Raw genomic sequence first — 20,964 nt, forward strand, 5'->3', positions numbered from 1 at the left:
GATTCTCAGGAATTTTGCAAGCCAGTTGTTAAACATAGTGATTATTAAAAATTAAGGTATATAAGCTTATAATTAAACAAATTAGATCAAAGATAAAGATGATAAATTACCCCAAATACTCTTCCCACCCCAACTCCATCCAGAGACATGATTTGGTAGCTGGTGGGAGTATTTACTCTGTGGAAGTCAGCAAAGGCTACAAGTCAGGGCTGTTGTCCCCTAGAGGCCTGGTTGTTAAACACGCATCTGGCTGGGTTGGCCTCCCTGTCCCACTGCATCTAAACTGGGAGTTTCAGTGAAGCCAGTTTATGTGCTCTGAGCTCCCCAGAGCAGTGCTGGGGCAGAAAATTCCCATTTGTCACCAGTGACTGGCTGAGAGCAGGGTTTTAAGGGAGTACTGATGGGTGAGCACTCCTGTTTGGAGTTCCTATGGGAATGGGCTGCAGGGTCAGCAACCCTAAATCATAGTATTTTGAGAATATAGACATTCCCTTCTATAACTGCAAAGCGTGGCCCTCACTCAGAAGCCTAAAGCATTGTTCAGTTCCCAGGAACCAAAGGCTGGTGCTGAATAATAATCATCACCTGCCAGGAGCCTATTGACCATGAGGGCTGCCTGCTGCCTGTAACTCCTGGTAACAGGGAGCCCCTCTGAGAGCAATCCTTACATTGGCTCCACAAAGAGGTGGTACCTCTTTCTCTCTGGAAGCTTGTTACTTGGTCTCTAAGACAGTAGCTGTCAGAACTGAGCCAAGGCTGGCAACTCGAACTGCTGGAGGCCTGGGTATATTTGGCCAACTTGGAATGTAGCTGTGAGTGTATGGGGCTTGTTTTTATAGCTGCTGTAAAAATTCTCCTTACACTTGCTACTTTACTTTCTCCTGAAGCCCTGAGCCCTCTCTCCTCCCCCTCTAAACCCAGCTCAGCCATTACTGGCCACTTCCCCCCAGTGCTCAGGCCCCTTTGAAAGCACTATTACATGTCTGGATGGTTTATGGATGTCTAGGCTTCTGACTCCATGGACTGCATTACTCTAAAAGCTGGACCATCAGATGCAATTGCAGAGGGGAGAATTGGAGGGGGTTACTTTTTAATGCATGAATGTATTACACCAAATGGATAGAAATGCTGCGCTGGCAATTTTTACTTCTTTATAGGTTTCTGATATTTACAAATCAATTAGTATGTTTCTACTCACATTAAAGATTCTAGTCTTTTGGAATCACCACTATCCTAGTGACCAATTAAACTTACTGAATCCTCCATCTTATGTACCATGGAAAATTACTGCCCTTCCCAGGATTTCCAAGGGATCCCAAGAGGTTTCATGGTCTCCTGGTGAACAAACTCAAACCCAAATTCCTGACCCTTCCTAATTCTTTTTTAAAAATTACTTTATTGTTCAGTTACAGTTGTCTGCATTTTACCCCCACTGCTCCCCCGCCCCCATCCCAGCCAATCCCACCTCCCTCCCTTGCTTCCACCCTCCCCCTTGGTTTTGTCCAATCCTTCCTCCCACTGTCCCCTCCCCTCTCCCCTCTGGTTATTGTTAGATTGTTCTTAATTTCAATGTCTCTGGTTATATTTTGTTTGCTTTTTTCTTTTGTTGATTATGTTCCAATTAAAGGTGAGATTATTTGTCCCTCACCACCTGGCTTATTTCACTTAGTATAATGCTCTCCTAATTCTTGATCTTCTCTTGTCGACTGCCTTTCAGTAACCATTTTACATTCTTTTTCATTTCCTAAAGTTCCACTAACATAAGGTTTTTCCATAGAACAGACTTTATTATAAAGGTGTGGCGATAGCTAAGGGGTCTATAGCACAGTACTGAGCAGAAAGCAAGCCACAGGGGAACGTTGGACCTCTGGGGTCTTGGAAGTGAGGACCATACCTCTGCGTCTCAGGGGCCTCGGCACTTGCCACTCCTTGGGCCTGCTCCCTCTCTTATTGTCTCTTTCTACATCTTTCCCCCATTCCAGAGCCTTAGAGACTCTTTTCACCTGGGTGCCAGGACAAAACTGGGGAGCTTTTCAGAGTAATCTAGCTGTGTTGGGTTTTAATTTTCTTCCATTTAAATTGTCCCGTTCAGAGCCATGGAGCCTGCTGATGGCTGCCCCCATCAGCAAAGTGGCCCACCTGGCCCACGGCCCTGAGCTGGCTCCGCTGGCAGCCCCAACAACAGGGAGAAGATTTGAAATGCTCAGTTTTTTTAAATTTACCTAAGAAATAACTGAAAACATCCTTGCTGTGAAAAATTCAAACCACACTGACAGGCCAAGCACACTTCCCCCTGCCTCCTGCAATCCAGTCTCCTGGGAAATAACCATTCCTAGATCCAGGCATTGCCTCCCAAGCCCTTTTTTAGGTGTTTACATACATTTGGAAATATATACATATACTTTTTATTTGTGTGTGAAATATATTTATAAATTCATTATGCCTGTGTTGTTCTGCAAGTTGGTTTTTCATTGTTAACTATCCTTCTTTTAGATATTTTTATGCCAGCATCATTTGGAAATAGCAATGCCCAGTTAAGAAACCTCGACATGCCGACCAGCAGGGTGAATTGTGCTTTGTGAGCCCCTGGGACCTCTGTACAGAGGGGAGCTGGCCCTCGGCCCACAGACCATAGGAAAAACTGAGGGGCCAGGTGAGAACGGGTGTCGGAACCCGCTACCTCACCCTGGATTTCTGTGCTGAGCCCCAGCGTCCTTCCTGAGACTCAGATCTGACTCTTCCAGCTTGGCTCTGGAGTGATGTACCTACAGAGCCTCACCTTCCTTCTTCCTCACTGAAGGAAAACAAGCCCAAGATCCCTTTGGATTAGAAAGTTTTGCTGTTGCTTGCTCTGGAGACCCAGATCTGGAACCTAAGCTCCCAGTGTGGGCAAATCCTCCTGGTCCTGGTCAGCACTGCTGACTCCCTCTGAGACTCGAGGTCCCGGGGCAGGTTCGCCCCTACCCTGACTGTAGACTTTCTCTTTATGGTCAGGCCCCGTCTCTGGTCAGCACAAAGGTTCAAGTGGGCAGTTGTGTGACTGAGCCATCCTAGGTCCCTTAGCCCAGTATGTTTTTCAGGGCCCTTTGAGCTCCACCCTGGGGGTTAGGCTTAGCGCTAGATTTAAATCACAATGGGATGCCGGGCAGGAAGCAGGAGCAAAACCCCAGTGTGTGGCTGGCCACGCTGGGAGGCCTGGGTGTGGAGAGCCCAGGACCTATTCCTGACTTAGGGGCGACTCTCCAGCTTTCTCCCTTGGGCTTGGGGAACACCAGAGAAGCACACCCTATAGAAAGCAGCACCAGGGCGGTGGCAGTGGGGTAGGGAGTGACAGGTCTCCCAGAGCAGGTCAAATTTGGTGCTACACTCAGGGCAGCCTAACTTTTGTTGAACAAGAGTAATTGTCAAGCACGGCCAAGGCAATTGCAAGGCTGAAAACAGCTGAGGATAAACAGGAGTGATCCAGCCTCCCGTGGGGCCCTCACTACACTGTACCTAGGACTGTACCAAGGATGCAGTGAGTACACTGTATCCTTGCCGCTGGATTATGGCTGTCTGTGTGGACAGTCTGCCAGGTGAAGACCACCTCCCTCACTGGACCGCAGTGACAAGTGGGTAGAGGACTATGGTTTAGTGTTGAGCTCGTTCCACTAGGACTGCATGAGATGGGGCCCAAAGGACCCACTGGCTGCCAGGGCGGGTGGTTGTAATGACCAGCACAGGTCTGGCTCCAGAACACAACAATGGCTAACCTGCAGGATATCAGTAGCACCAGAGTCTACAGTTGAGGGACCTAGGGGTGGCAGGGTGGAGGGTGAAAACATGCCTCCTTGCCTTCTTTTTCTACTTGCCTTTCTTGCCGCAGACCCAGACACCTGACCACTGTCACTTTATGCTCAGCACATGACCCCTCAAGACTGGCTCTGTGTTATCTTGAGTTACCATGTCATCAGGAGGTCCCAAGCCTAAATACCATGTTTTCTCTCAGACCTTTCCTGATCAACCTAAGTAACACTTAGTTCACCTCCTGGCTACTCTGTGTTACTCTAACCTGTTTCATTGTTTTCATGTTACTTAGAACCACTTGAAATGATTGATTGATATGTCTGGTGTGTGTCCCTAACTAGGAGACAAACCCCATGGAGACAGGAGGTCTGCCCCTCATTTCCTCTTGCAACCCCAGAGCTCGGCACATACCACAGGGGTAGAAAAGTGGGGAGTGAGTGTAGAAGAATGAGGAGGACCAACAGCCCACACACTTTGAAAACTGGTGTTCACAAGGGTCTTCTTCTTCCTTTTACTGGCCTTGATGTTGGTGATACCAGCATCAGCCCCAGTTGTAAGCAGAAGAACCTGACAGGGGCCTGGCCCAACTGGTGGGTTCCTAAATTCAGTGAAGGGAGGGGGCTGGGTGGATGGACAGGGCGACCTAGAAAATTTTCTGCAGACTCTTGGAATTTTTTTAAAAAATGAAAATAGTCACAAAAACTGAAGAAGAAATTCACTGTCCTTTTCTTCCTCAAGTGCCTACTTTCTTGAGGTCGGCTCTGCCATCTTGTAAGGTGTCCAGCAGGGGCAACCAGGAAGACTAGGGAATGCACGTGCCCTCAGCTAACGGGCATTTCAGCTCTTCTCTGATTTTACCAGGACTTCTTTCTAGGGGCAGCCCCTCCACGGGCTCTTGGGGGTTGTTCTGTAAAAAGCAAGGCTCTGTTTCTGTTTCTAATTGCAGGCTGGCATTCAACCCAAAGGAAGGAGATATTAATTGCCACAAATACATGCAGATGGCTCTCTGGGTTTTGTGAATTCCATACCACCTCTTGTTTCCCTGCTGGGCCTCGGTTTACGTGTGCCCTGCCAGAAATGAAAACCTTTCATCGGTAGAGAAGCAGGGCCTGGCTGCTGCTGTGTTTGGGCTGCAGAACTGAGGAGAAAAGTGTTATTTTAGGGCGTTGCCAAGAGCGAGAGCTGTGATTCCAGCAGTAAACTCAATTACTCACCTTTTCACTTCTTGAAAATAAGCTATAACATTTTAGACCATATTTTATCCTGTTGGTATTTTCCTTATTTATTTATTTGGGTCAGGAGAGGTAGTTTAAGTTAAATTCATTCAGTGGACTTTGATTTATGGGAAAAGGAAAAATAAACCTTCTGTTTCCAGGAGGATTTTGTGTGCAAGCACACAGAGAGATGCACACACACACACAAACATGCACAAACATCACTACGGCCAGTCTACAGAGATGTGTGCTGGTCATTTAGGACAAACACTCTGTAAGCTGAGAAAGAAAGTTATTTAAAATAATAGAAATAGAAATGATTTAAATATAAAATTTCAAATGTTTTGCTACAAGATAAATTCAAAGTATAACAAAGTGCTACTATATACAGCCCTGGCTGGGGTGGCTCAGTGGATTGCGTGCTGGCCTGCAAACCAAAATGTTGCTGATTCAATTCCCTGCTGGGGCACATGCCTGCACCCAGGCCAGGTTGTGCAAGAGGCAGCTGATGATGTTGCCTCACACATTGATGTTCTTTTCCCTCTCTCTATAAGTAAAATCTGGTCATTGATTTAGCGCCCCCCCCAACACACACACATACACACATAACCCAGGATGATCTCATCTCAAGATCCTTAACTTAGCAACATCTGCAAAGACCCTTTTTCCAATTGCAGGTTCTGGGGATTAGAACATGGACATATCTGCGGGTGGGGGTAGGCCCTATATACACCATCACAGAATTGTCTGGTGGTGTTGGTAAACTTTTCAAAGAGCCTGGCTTTGAGGGGACTCTGTAAGAAACTGGAGAGAACACAATGCAGCAAAGGTTCTCTGGAGACAGAAAGAGGACAATGGTTCCAAATTGGAGCGCAAGATAGGGGCTATACTTTAAAATGTATCTTGGTTTTTCTCTCAGGCTTCCTGCGGGGCTCTTTTAACCCTTCAAGTGCCTGTCTGCTAAAAATCAGAACTCTCCCAGCTAAATTGAAAACCACATTCACTTGACTATGAAACCGTTTCAATTCCACTTGTGCAAACCTTCCGCCTTCTTTCCACCATTCCTATTCCATAGAGGAAAGAGTCTAGCAGCCTGTGTGTTTTTAAAATGTCAGAAGCTTCCTTTTCCTGCAGAGCAGGAAACTAGATACTAGTTGGCGGCATGTGACGGCACTTCATGCTGCATCAGGCATTGTACACTAGAGAGAAGCTGATAGGAGAATGACTAATTACAGTTTAACAGTAATAATAAAAAGCAAAACAAGAGATTTAAATAAAATAGCTAAGGGAACAAATGGGTTTCCCGGAAGAATGGTGTCCGTTCACGGTGGAGAATTTATATGTAGAGTAATGCTGGGAATGAGAACACAGCAGAGGCAATCAGAGGTCTAAGGAGGCTCCAGCAAGCTGGGGCTGCTTTTCATTGAATTGTCTCATTAGCTGGCTGAAGGGATAAATACATTCCCCCAGTGTCTTTGTTGTCTGACAAGATGGAAAGCAGGATGAGTCCTGACAGGGCAGGGGGTGGGGTTTGGAGAGAGGGAGGGTGACTCTGGCAGCCCTTGAACCCAGGGAAGGGCTGGGAGGGAGTCTGCAGTGGAGAAGAGGCAGCGGTGAAGGGGTCTGCCCCCTTTCTGGCAGAGGCAGTAGCCAAGGCTGCACTGAGGGCAGGGAGGGCAGGACTCTCAGAGCCCAGCCCAGCGGCTTTGCTCCAAGGCCAGACAGATGCTGGGATTTACCATGGCAAACCCCACTTTACATCGCCACAGCTTACACTGCAAGCAACACTCTGGAGCCACAAACCCTCACTCAGGGTGCACTCAGCCACCAGCCGCAGCTCCTGGACAGACTGCCCTGTTGTGAATGTTTGCAAGGAGTTTATAGGAAACTCATTACAGTAAATAGAAGTGCCAACATTTTTTAATAAATAATACTTTTAAAAATAAGAAGATTCTGGGAATATGGCAGTTGTGGCAACATAGTTGCTTTTTTACAATTAGCAACAGTATAGTTCACATACTATACTATGTGATTCCATCACCACAATCAATTTAGAACACTTTCATACCCCAAAATGAAACCCTGTACCCATTAGCGGTCATTCTCCATTTCTACCCACCCTCTCTAGTCCTAGGCAACCACTAATACACTTCCTGTCTCTTTAGATTTGCCTATTCTGGACATTTTGTATAAATGGAATCATATAATATCTGCCTTTCACTTAGCATAATGTCTTCAAGGTTCATCCATGTTATAGCATATGCCAGAATTTCCTTCTGTGTAAGGCTAATAATATTCCAGTGCATGAATAGACCACTTTTTGTTTATCTGTTTATCTGTTGATGGGCATTTGGGTTTTCTCATCTTTTGGCTATTGTGAATATAGTAGCAGTATTGCAGATAACGCTGCTATAAACATTCATGTACAAGTTTTTGTGTGGACTTATGTTTTCATTTCTCTTATGTATACCCAGGAATAAAATTGCTGAGTCATAAGGTAACTCTAGGTTTAACATTTTGAGGAATTGTCCAATTGTTTTCCAAAGTGTCAGCAGCATATATTTTTAAAGATTTTATTTATTTACTTACTTATTTATGTGTTTACAGAGAGAGAGGGAAGGAGAGAGAAACATCAATGTGTGAGAGACACATCTATCAGCCTGCAACCCAGGCATGTGCCCTGACCAGGAATTGAACCAGCAACATTTTGGTTCGCAGGCTGGCACTCAGTCCACTGAGCTACACCAGCCAGGGCAACATAATTTTTTTTAGTTGTGAAAAGTGCTTTTTATTGTGCCTAAAATTTTCCAGTAACGTGACATAAAAGATTCAAAATGGTTTCCTAATACATGGAAGATGAAATCTCATATTTATAGCTTAGAGTTTGATTCTTTTACATGCATGATTAATCAAGATTGTGTCTTTAAATGACAACTTGATATTTTAAAAATTGTACTTAGAAACACTATTGTGTGCATTTATTTTAAGATTGATATTTGTAGGGTTAGCTTTAACAGTAGGACATTTTCATGTGCCCCTCAATTTATAGTAGTTTTAATATTCACAATGTTTAAGTTCAAATAAACAAATATGCAAGCCCACATGAGAAATGGATGAAGTGGAATTACCTTTTTTATATAATTGGGTCAATTGTTTTAAGAGCAAAACATTAAATTGGAATTTAAAAACCTAAACTTCCAATGTTACTGCTGATTCAAATATATGTATTATATTTGAATAATGGCTACAAAACTGCCCATTAGCCTTTCTTGTCAAAGAACAATTAATCTCTTGAACCACTTTTCCTCAGCATCAGCTTTCTCAATAAATAAATTTAGATGAGCCAGAAAGTTGTCATCTTGGTACTTGACAGCAGTAGGGGTGCTGCTAGGGTCTGTCTGCTTCTCGTTACTCGGTAGATGAGAAACAACCACCGCCGGCCCTGACAGTGCAGTCATGCGCTTCACTTCTCTAGGTTCCACTCACTTTTTGACTTCTTTACTTGATCTGAATACCTGCTGAACAAAAGAATCGCTTTATTTTTTCCCCTTTTTTGTATTTTATTTCATCTTTATTGTACTTTTTCTATTACTCTTTAGTCCCTCCCCCTCAGCAATCACCAACACTGTTATCTATATCCATGGGTCCTTTCTCCTTTTTGCTAATTGAGAATTGCACCCCCTACCCAATGCCTCTACTAGCTGTCATCCTGCTCTCCATTTACGAGTCCATCCCCATTTTCCTTGTTAGTTCAGTTCATTCATTAGAGTCCACATATGAGTGAAATCATATGGTATCTGTCTTTCTCTGACTGGCTTATTTCACTTAGCTAAATGTTCTCCAGGTCTATTCATACCATCGCAAAAGGTAAAATTTTCTTCTCTTTTATGGCTGGGTAGTATTTCATTGTGTAAATGTCCCATAGTTGTTTTATCCACTCATCTACTGAAGGACATATGATCTGTTTCCATATCTTGGCTGTTGTAGATAACACTGCAATGAACAAAGGGGTGCTTATGTTTTTTTGAATCAGTGTTTTGGGTTCCTTCAGATATATTCCCAGGAGTGAAAAAGCTGGGTCAAAAGGCAGATCCATTTTTAATTTTTTAATGTATCTCCATATTGCTTTCCACAGTGGCTGTACCAGTCTGCATTACCACCCCTTTCCAAATCCATCCTCACCAACACTTATTATTTGCTGATTTATTGATGATAGCCATTCTGTCAGGTATGGAGAGAGAAAGAGAGGAAGGGAAACATCAGTGTGGGCTGCCTCTCCTATGGTCCCAACATACCTGCAACCAGGGACCTGGCCTGCAAGCCAGGCATGTACCCTGATGGGGAATCCAACTGGTGATCTTTCAGTTTGTGGGACAATGCCCAACCCACTGAGCCACACCAGTCAGGGCAAAAAGAATCACTTTCAATGGCTTCAATTCCTTTTACTCTTTTTACTTGTTCTACTAGGGTGGTTTGATCTTCCTCCTTTCTTCTTTTTGCTTCTTCTTCATTTCTTTCTTTGGCTTTCAATGCTTCATTAGCTTTCACAGCAGCTTCAAGAACCAGCTGTAGTCTGGCTTTGACCTGTGCAGCTGGCAGCAGATGTTCTATTTCAGCTTTGATGTTTCCAGATTGCCCATGTTTGATGTTGCCTAATTTTTTGTCCTTGCCTTTATCATTCTTCTTTTCTCTTTTCTCCTTATCTCTGCTTTATGTTGTTCTCCATCCTGAGATAGACTATGGGTTCTTCTATGACTAGGTGTTTAGCGGCTTCCACTAAGGGAACATGGACGAGGTCTTGACCTAGACCTTCTTGTTCTGCTTTTTGACCTAGACTTCTGAACTCTATAGGATTTCCCTTGACCCCTTGAATGATTTTGACTTCATTTTATTCTAGAGCCATAAGCAGAGCCACTGCTTGATTGATACCTGCGTCTTTTATCATAAGAATGTGAGTGAAGTTGAACATCTCTGGACCAAGTTCTTGACTCTGACCTTGATTTACTTTCCTTTGGGTATATGTTCTACTATCTGAAGAACTACCTGGAAATGGCCATCTACAGAGTTTCTTGCTTTCTCTTACTTCTGCTTTCTTCTTCAGTAGCTCATGAACCATATCTCATTTCTGGCTCTCTGCCTTCAAGATCACAACTCCCCTTGACTTGAAGGCACTGCAAACGAAGAAACATTTCTTCAAATTAGGGTGTCACCAGCACCCTTCAAACTTTCTTCAGTTTAAGCTCACTGCCTTCCTGGTTCCCTCAGTAGCATACTTTTTATCTCCTTAATTTCCTTCATAAAAATAGACAAAACAATGAGGGTAACAAAACAAAAAGCTCACAAACATTAATAAAAATGTTTCTAAAAGCAAGGTCTCCAAACCAGAAGTATCTGTATTACCTGGGAACTCATTGGAAATGCAGATCTCATGGCCCACAGTAGACCTCTGAACCTGTTTTAACAAGCCCTCCAGAAGGGTCTGGTGATGCTGACTCTAAAGTTGGAGAACCACTGATCTACAACAAAACTAGGCGACTAGGTATCATAACAAGCTCCAAAATCTGAGCAGGTGGGTATAAGCAACTTGTGCCTGTGAGACTGTGATTTTGGAAATTATGTGGGAGGGAGGGAAGAACCGGAAGTGAGCTCCAGGAGCTCTGAGAACCAGAGAACCCACAAATGCTCTTGGGAATATTGGTGGCCCAATCTGAGAACACCAGCCAAAAACCAGAGGAAGCTCCAACTTGCACGTGGGTGCAAGGGGATCCCAGGGGGGGTGGGAGGTTCTGTAACACTCTAGGTTTTCTAAATTTTTTAAACTAACAAACCAAACTTAACCATAAGACAATGTTTTGTGTGAAAAAAAATACCTGCTGCAATCAGAATTTAAATTGAAAATTGCAAAGGGTGGAGCAGGGAGAGAGAGAGAGGAGATTCAGCTAAAAGTGAGAGAGAGCAGTGGATAGACAACTTAGGGAATAATTGGAGATTTTATTTATATATGTATATGTTTATATGTATATATAAATCATTTTGTGAAAATAGTGCATGGAAAATTTCCAGGGTAGTGAATAATCTAGGAAAGTTGTCCTACCCTGCTTTCTCCTCCTAAAAGTACAAAAAATTTCTCCCATTAAAATGAGCAACAGAAAATGATCATGAACAAATCCCACACAAAGTCACTCTGAGAAAATAAGGGACAGAATACTGTCTCTGGAGATAATGAGGGCATGCTAGAAGGACATGCCCACAAAACAGATAAAACTTGTAACCTAATATATTAAATGAACTAAAGTAAATTAAAGAAGATGATGTTAAAAAGAATAGCTGTAACAAGGTTATATTCAAATAAGCTTATAAAAACTTAGAAATGAAATCACTGAGAAAAGAAAGATTTGAAAATAGAAATGACAGAACTCAGAAAAGAATAAGAAATAAAAAAATGATTATATAAAGAGTAAAATGGAAGGGACATGTTTCACCTATCTATTGCTATATAATAAATTAGCCCAAAATTTAGTAGAATAAAACAGCAATGTATCAGGCTCAGGCTCCTTGGAAGGACTGTAAGAGCTGGGAGTAGGTCTGCTTCCAAAACGGCTCCTTCGCTGTTCGTCTGGCATGATGGCTGGAGGGTGGGTTCAGCTAGGACTGATTACTGGAATGATGACAGGTGGCCTATCCAGCATATCATTCTCAGAGTAGTCGAACTTTGTACACAGCAGCTCAAGTTTCTAAGAGTGACTGTTCCAAAGACCAATGCAGACCAACTTGGCCTTTTCTGACCTCGCCTTGGAACTCACATAACATCACTTCTGCGGCGCTCCGTTAGTCAAAGCTGTCACAGGCTCACAAAGATTTAAAGGATGGGACATAGACTTTCTCTTGTTAAGAGGCATGTCCAAGAGCTTTTGTCCATTTTCTCAACTTTATTAAAGTATAATTTGCATGCAATAAATTCATCCATTATAATTGCTCAGTTTAATGACTTTGGGTAACTGAATAGTCTTGTAACCACCAGTGCAGTAGATATATGGAACAATTTCCTCACCTTAAAATTTTCTTATTCCTTTCTGTGGCCATGTTTTAAAACCACCACAGAACCTAAATATGAATGAGCACCAGTTGCAAAGGATAAAATACTTTTAAATAAAATAAAAATAAAGTGAAAAATGATTCAAGAGAAAATGGCACACACAGAGACACATATGAACACACGTTAGGCAAAGATGACCCGATGTATGTGGAATGGAAATCCTGAAGGTGAAAACCCAAACAGTGCACAAAACAAATATTAAAATATTTCAATTAAGAAAATTTTCTGAAATAAACAGACTTGAAACTTCATAGTGAAAGGTACATCTCATATCTGGGAAAATCAACCCATAACAGCCAATATTCTAATAAAACTAATGGACTTCAAAATATTGCAAAAAGGAGAAAGTCGTTTACAGAGGAAAGAAGTGAGAGTGTCATCAGACTTTGGACACAACACATTATGCCAGAGGACAATGGAGCCACACACTAAAACTACTCAAGGAAAGAAGCTGTGGGATAAGGATTGTATAGTAACCAAAGTGACCTTCATATAGAAAGGCACAGACACACTGTTATGAACACACAAAAATCTCAGGGAATATTGTCCCCTGAGTCCTTCCTGAGACACCTACTTGAGAATGAGGGGTTTTTTTTAAGATTTTATTTCTTTATTTTTAGAGAGGGAAGGGAAAGAGAGAGAGACAGAAACATCAATGTGTGGTTGCTGAGGGTCATGGCCTGCAACCCAGGTATGTACCCTGACTGGGAATCAAACCTACTATGTTTTGGTTCACAGCCTGCACTCAATCCACTGAGCTACGCCATCCAGGGCTGAGAATGATTTTTTAAAAAACAAAATGACTAGAAACGTACCTGCATACAGACTGGGGTGAGCATTAAAGATATCTTTTCCTGTAGAATTAAGATTAAATGATGGTTCTTGGGGAGAGAAAACAGTACTGATGGCTTTCTGTTCTGACCGTCTAAATAGAGCACAACTGCCAAAAATGGAGGGAAAATGGAGAAAGCGTATAAAAAGTTCAACAAACTTGCAGATTGCCTTGTAGGTTTTAACTAAAAGTAAAAGGATATTACTTCATATTAGAAGCTGTGGAGATGGTGTGGAGGAGACAGATGAAGTTACTAGATATTTTCGAGATTGCACATCTCGAAAATCGAGGGGGAACCAACAGACAATATCCTGAAAAAGAAGAGACTAGGAGTATACGTTCATGAGTATAAAGGTAACCATTACAAGGAAAATACAAACTTGCCTAAATTCAAAAGCTATAATCCCCAATACAAAAGAAAAAACCCCAACCAAACCAAAAAAAACACACCAAATAAAATAAACCATAAAGACAAATATTGGGTTGGTCAAAAAGTTTGTTTAGTTTTTTCATAAAATAAATGACATTTTTCATTTTTTACCAATAACTTTATTGATGTGGATATTTTTAGTGTGTCAGCTATCTCCCGCATGGTATAATGTTAACTGTTTTCAGTTGATGTCTTGATTTGATCACTATTGACTTCAACTGGTCTACCTGACAGTGGAGCATCATCATCTAATAAGAAATCTCCAGCACGAAATTTCACAAACCACTTTTGACACATTCAATCAGTCATACACCTTCTCCATACACTGCACAGATCTTTTTGCATTTCAGTTGCATTTTTACCTTTCTTGAAATAATAAAGCATGATATGCCAGAAATTTTCTTCTATCTTCAATATTAAAATGGCTACACAAAGTTTCACCAATTTTGGTTTTTTAAATGCACACTGATATGGCAGCTGTCATAATACAATCTAACAAAATTGTTTCAAATGAAGTCAAAGATGACTAAGTGCTACTAGAGCCACCTTACACAAAAACAGAATGAACTTTTTAGCTAACTCAATATTGTATTTCCAAAAGACATACCTAATATACAAAACAGTATGACAAAACTTTTGAGGCCAGAATATCAATGATGCCAACAGGTGTGAGGTGGTATCTCACTGTTTTTGATTTGCATTTCCCTGATGATGAGTGATGTTGAGCATTTTTTCCATCTGTGTGTCCTCTTCGGGAAATGTCTATTCAGTTCCTCTATTTTTTAAGCAGACTGTTTGTTTTTTGCTATTGAGTTATATGAGTTTTTTAATATATTTTGGATATTGAACCCTTTACGGATATGCAAATAATTTCTCTCTTTCAGTAGATTGCCTTTTCATTGTGTTGATGGTTTCCTTTACTGTGCAGATGATTTTTAGCCTCCTCTTTTTTTAAAAAAAATTTTTGTAGTAAGTTACAAATATGTGTATGTGTGTATCCATGCAAAATAAAAGAGTAGATTCAAGGTTCTCCATAATAGTACTCAACCTGGTTTTTTTTTTTTTTTGGTGTTTAAGAAAATGTCCCAAACCACAGAAATGGAGATAACATGGAGGGTTAGCAATACAGGAGTGGGAGGAGGAGAGAGGGGGAAAAAGTAGATAATCAGTAGCATAGATGGTAGGTAGAAAATAGACAAGGGGAAGGCAAGAACAGTATGGGAAATGTAGAAGCTAAAGAACTTATGACACATGGACATGAACTAAAGGGGAGGAATGTGGGTGGGATGGGGGTGTGCAGGGTAGAGGGGAATGAAGGGGGGAAATGGGACAACTGTAATAGCATAATTGATAAAATAAAATAAAATTTAAAAAATATCCCCAAGAAGATACATGACATACAGCTATGACATATATGTAAATGCCATCTCTTGCTTTTAAGATATCCCTGCACTTTTGCCATCTGACTTTTTCCCCACTTAACACAATATGTTGTAGATATGTTTCCATTCCTGTACATAGACATCTAGGTCATGATTTTAATGGCTCCATTGTCTTCCACTGTACAGAAGTGTCGTAGTTGTTTTAATTACTCCCCCAGTCACTGATATTTGGGCTGTTTCCAAATGCTCATTAGTATAAATAAGTGTTGTGATGAGCATTTTTCCTCATATATCTTTCACACTATGTGGTTATTTCCTTAGGATAAATTCCAAGAAGTGGGACTACTGGGTGAAACAGTTACTAAAGACTTTTAAGGCAGACCTTTGAAAAGATGGGGTACACTGCACCAGACCTGGCTGAGTGCCAAGGAGTCCCATGGTGGCTCCAGGCCCCAGAAATTTGGTCTCATGGCCACTGGCTGCTAAGCCCCCTCACTCTGGGCAGAGGACACCCCCACTTCAGATTCTGACTCGGGAGGTCTGCAATGGTGTCTGGGAACATGAATTTTAAACAAACTTCAGGCTGATGTTTGTTTACAAACAGGTGGCTCAGGGTAACATCAGTAAATGAACACATCAATTCTGTCTCCTCATTAGTATCTCCTGAGAAGCTCTGAAAACACTCAAGACTTGTATAATCCTGGGAAAATTTCTCAGCAGATCCGAGATAGCGCTGTTATGTGAACACACTGCAAATGTGGATGCATGCATGATATCCTATCGTACTACATGCTGATTTTTTCTTTTGTGCAGTCTTATTTTTTCCCCTCGATCAGTTTTTGCTTGCCTTCTTCCTTTTCTTCTCTTCATCTTCACCTTACCGCTACCCCAGGCAACCTGTGCTAGCAACTGTTGTTGAACTTCATTGTTAATATGGTTTCCTCCATGCTAATTTGACATATGCAAAAACGTTAGGCATTACATAATGCATGTCACCTGATTCTCAGCAAGTAGCAGAAACCAATTTTGTCTGATTTAAGCAGCAAGGACGTCTCTTAAAAAGATACTGAGTAGTTCACAGACTCTGTGTGGGTTGGAGAAACAGTCTACAGGCCATCCACCTAGGGCTGTGCCCCAAACCATGGGCAGGTCCAGGCACCATGGCACTGACCCATGGAGGCAAATGCTTCCCCACCCACCGCAGGGTGGCAGTCTTCTAGGGAGGCTGGGTGGGTGTTAGATGCTCTTCAGCTCCCAATCACACTTGTTCACAAATTCATTTTTGTCCTGACTTGACTCTTTTAACCCTTTCTGGCCTCTGTCAAAAGCGCTGTGATTGCCCTGCCCCATTTCCTGGTCTGCCTCTCTCTCTTCATCCTCATATTGTGCTGATTCTGGGACCCAGGCTATTTAAGGCCAAAGTTCTGAGCATGCCTGGGAGGGCCACCTTCCACCAACTCCACACACAGACATGCCTCCTGAGATGTGGCATGTGTCTGCTACAGGCTCTGCATGAGACTTTGTGGGGTGTGTTTTGTGGGATACCAGAGGGAACCTGAGCCTTGTGTGCTGGGAAGAGCAGGTCTGTGTATCAGGAGCTACCTGACCTGGGAAGTACGAACCAGGCTTGAAAGTGGCAAAATTCAGAGTGAGCCCTGGCTCCAGTATCAGTACCTGTGGCTTCGGGCACATTTTCTGTAGTCATGTCATGCACTGCTCTGAGGCATGCAAGGATTCAAGGTTGTCAGGCCTTCATTTTTGTTAGCTGGCCTTTCTCATTCTAGGAGTATCATAGGTCATAGACAGTGACCTTACCAATGTTGGCCTTTCTGAATCAGCACTAGGGGGTTGGGAGGTGGACTTAAAGGAAGCAAATTTTAGGCAACAACAGTCAGAAAAAGAAGATAAAGGCATTTTGGTTTGTTTGTGAGACTACTTGGGGATCATCTTAGATAATAATTCCTTGCAAGAGGGGTGAGAGGAGGGTATTTTTATATAAAGAATGTAACAATCAAGTCAAAGTTTCTTATAACATGTTCAGAAACACGGAGGCATTGTGTTAGGTCCTCCAGGAAGCAGGCTTCAATAGCTAGAAGTGCAACAGATTGTTGGCATGATGCCTGCAAAGAATAAGAGGGAGGAGCAAGAGGAGGCTGGGAAGCCTTCAGATTGCCAAGCAGGTCTAAGCCTGTGGAAGGAGAGGGGCAGCAGAAGGACTGGATGCAAGAGCCTCAGACTCTGGGGCAGCTTAGAGAAAGCTGTCAGCCCAATATGGAGCTCCAGCACCAAGAACACCCAAGAGGGCTTGCACACGGGGCAGAAGGGCAGGATATGGCACCCCTTCCAGGCTTGTCGCTGGCAGGCTGCCTGGGAAGAGCATCCCCTAGGCCCTGCCGCCCGGGACTGAACATGACCTGCTCTCCTCACAGCAACGTCAAGTTCTTTCTTGAAGATAGATCCAAGCAACTCACCTCTGTGGCTGCTATACCAAGCTTTAGCAACATTTCCATCAATAAAGATTGTAATTTTTTAAATTAAAGCAATACACTATTTCATAATCATTTTAAACATGTAGGAAATATAAAAAGAAAAGAAAAATGCTTCTATCCCACTAGAGATTTTCTATTTGTAATATATACAGATAAGTATATTATTTTTATTTTAAAATAAGATCATGCTGTACATACTGTTTTAAACCCTTTTCACTGAAAATATATTATGAACATATGCATATTCCTTTTTAAGGCACACAAAGCTATATATTTTCTAATGACTGCATAGTGCCCCTGTGTGTGAATGACCTTCCTCTGTGTGAGTGCTTTCCTGCGGGCAAGCGCTGTGGATGTCTGCCATCTCTGTTACTGTAGACATCACTGCAGTGACGACCTGGTTCGTGCATTGTTCTTGGAGGTCTCCAGGGATTCCAGAGCTGGCCTCAGTGACTCTCTGAGGCTGTATCATCTTGACAGGATGTTGTTCTACCTTGGGGCTCCCCTGAAGTGTTGCCAAGGATGCAGGAGTGCAAAAATAAGAACCCCAAAAGAAAAGCAACTGTGCCAGGTAGCTCTGAGGGTGCTTGTGGGACAAATAGCTGGGCTGGGCATCATGGCTCAGGGAAACCAAATTCCATGTCTCCTGGTGCATTCCTGCCAGGGATTATGGCCCTATAGAGCTGTTTATTTTGTTTTGTGTCTTGTTTTATGCCCACTGCTGCTTTCCAAGATTTAAGCCCCAATTCCAATGAGAAGAATAAAGGGAAGAAAATCCTCAGAGGTGGAGGGCCATAGGCAGAGTTACATCATGGTAAGGGTAGCTTTCTTCCACCTTCTCCTGGGAACATCCTCCACCTCAGCCTGGCACCAACAGTCACAGCATCTTCAGTTTCCACGCTGACCTGCAGGGGTAGCTCCCACAGGGAACCCAGAGAATTGTTGTTCTTTCCCTCAAACCTTCTCAGGCACTGGGATAGAACCTGGTCCGGGTACTGTCAACGAGGATGGTGGTAGGAAGGGTGTCCCTGTAGCTGGAGACCAGAAGCCAAAGGGAGCTAGAAAGCAAATATAAAACTAGACTTTGCTGTTCTTGGTTTTGTTACTAATGAACTTAATTTCTAAATCAAGCACCATTCTACTGCTTTTACAACTTTCGCCTTAATCATTCCAGGAGTTTCCCCTGCCCTTCTCCCTAGGGCTGGAACTATGTTCTCAGGCTTACATAGTGTCGAATGGGAGAGTTCTTAGTGGCTCTCAGTCTTTGCAGCACGTCCTCCTGACATCTGCTGAGCTAAGCGTCACCCCTGCTGACCTTGCACAGATGTCCACCGAGACCTGTGCATTCCCCATCTGCTATGTCAGCCACCATCCATGCTGGTCACTGCCTCCTTCCTGCTTTCTTGGGCTTTCTGAGTCTTCTGTTTTAAACATATGCTACTTTTGAAATTAGAAACAAAAGATTTAAAAATATTGTTTTTTTAATGTATTTTTAGTGTTGCTGTATGCTGCTTTTGTGTCTTAAAAGTGTGGTTCTGGAGTGGGAAACAGGCAGGATTTGGAACAAGCTCTAGAAAAAGTTCATTACTTGAAAGCAAAACTGGGACAGTTCACCTGTAACAGATGGAAAGCAAACTCACCTCAATATATGTTTATCAACTTGTTGCTGGGGATCCTTGGGAGACGTTCTGGCTCCATGGAGGCGCCCTGGATTTGTGTGCAGGAAGATGTGATGGGACTGTGAGCAGACAAAGCTGCCTGCCCTGTGGCAGCAGGGCCCACCTGGCTGAAGCAGGGCCATGTTACAGACAAAGGACTCAATGCAGGCTGGTCCTTACAGGAGAACCTGGACTACAAATATGCAAATATTCAAATGTGCTCACTCCAAACAGATTCCTAGTTTGGAGATTATGTTTTCTGGAGCCAGAAACACTTCTGTGCTGTGTCACTGACATTGTCCAGAGGAGAGGACAACCTGGCCAGCCCACATAAAGGTTCTGGTTCTGTGTGCTGACCATAGTGTGGAAACAGGTCTTTAGACTGATAGAGTTTAATATAAGCCCTCCTCTTACAAACCTTTCTAGGAAGTGTATGGTAATTTGTATCACGTCTTTAAAAAGTCCAGACCTTTTGATCCAGTAACTCCTCTTCTAATAATCATCAGAAATTCACATGCAGATTTATGACTAGTGGTGTACATTATGATGCTAGCAAATGGTACAAAATGGAGACAACCTCAGGGTTCAATAATAAGCGAACAAGGTTAAATAATCATGGTGCACCCATGTGAGTCTAGTACGAAGCCATTAAAAATAATTTTCAAAGAATTTTATTGACAATGGGAAATGTTCACAGTATAGTAAGTTTAAGATTAGGTTTTAGAACTGTATATACAGTGTTGTTTCAATTTTATAAAATTATAACACACATATTCCTAAGTAAACTATTACAAAGAAATATATTAACTCTTTAGGTGCTCGTAGCTGGCGATTTTTAGGTCTTTTGTATCTCCCACCAGAGAGACAGCTTTTTTATGTGTTTGTGAAAATAATCAAATCTACTTGTTATTTTACCAAGCTCACAAATCTATCTTATGACAGTAATTTGAGATTCAGAGATATAGCAGAATAAGCACATATCATGCTAGCTATGAATGTTAGACAAACTATTTCATTTCTCTGTACTTGAGTTTCCTCATCTATTATGTATAATGGGAATAACAATATTTACCTCCCATAGTTATCATGGTGACTTAATAAGATAATAAATAGAAAGTGATGAGCATGTAGTAAGTGTTCAATAATGTTAGATTCTTTCCCCTGCTTCCTTCTTCCCCATTCCCATTTTAGTTTTACCTTTAGCAAGTAAGAAGAAGAACATGAATATTGAGATCTGTGTACCATTATATTATTTATTATTAGTTAATTTAATAGCCTGCTGGTTATGGTCTTTAAAAGCAGTTTTGAAAAAGAGGAAAATCCCTGTGCTTGAGGAATAAGTTATATAACGAGGGGAGGTTTCACAGAGAATGCAGACATTCTTAATTGCTATTTTCATCTGTCTCCTATTAAGAAGAAATGCTATCAAACCAGAATGGAGGAAATTGAAGGTCACAATAGGAGGCAGATAGTGGAAAACTATGTTCAACAAATATATAAACTGGACTCTGCCTCACTTTTGGCTGCAACATGAAATTACATTCCATAGGAGGCCACTATTTGAATGTTCAAATACTGCATACATGTCTATGAACTCGTGGAATTTCCCTTGAACTCCTCAAACCACAGTGAGAGGACTGAGGGTCCGGGGAGTGGGGATGGGAGAGGATTTGAGAGGAAGAGGTCTTTGGAGAGAATGGTTTGTGTGCTGCAGGCACTTCCCTTTCATTGAGAGAGAGAGAGAGAGAGAAAGGCGAGGAGAAGGAGAGGGAGGGAGAGAGGGAGGAAGGGGAAAGAGAGAAAGAGAGAGAGAGGTATGGAGAGAGGGATGGAGGCAGGGACAGAGAGGGGAGGGAAAGAAAACCCACCACACACTTTCAGCCCCTGTGGGCTTCCTGACTGCCTCAGGCCCTGACTGATGAGGAAGATTAAACATTAAACAAAGCTTACAGTTTCCCTCTTTATATAGGGTAAATTTTGAATGTCTGAATGGAGATTGTACTTGGTTACTAAAAGTGATTACAGAACTATTATTTATCACAAGTGACCAGAAAAGTCACGGGGCTGATGAATTTTC

The 20,964-nt window shown here is 42.3% G+C and overlaps 1 pseudogene; it reads right to left on the reverse strand.

The window, feature by feature from the left end:
• Positions 1-8,227: 8,227 nt before the first annotated feature.
• On the reverse strand, positions 8,228-17,701 carry LOC114492031 (annotated as a pseudogene).
• Positions 17,702-20,964: the final 3,263 nt, after the last annotated feature.

Source organism: Phyllostomus discolor, chromosome 1 (genome assembly GCF_004126475.2).
Source record: "Phyllostomus discolor isolate MPI-MPIP mPhyDis1 chromosome 1, mPhyDis1.pri.v3, whole genome shotgun sequence".
NCBI lineage: Eukaryota > Metazoa > Chordata > Mammalia > Chiroptera > Phyllostomidae > Phyllostomus > Phyllostomus discolor.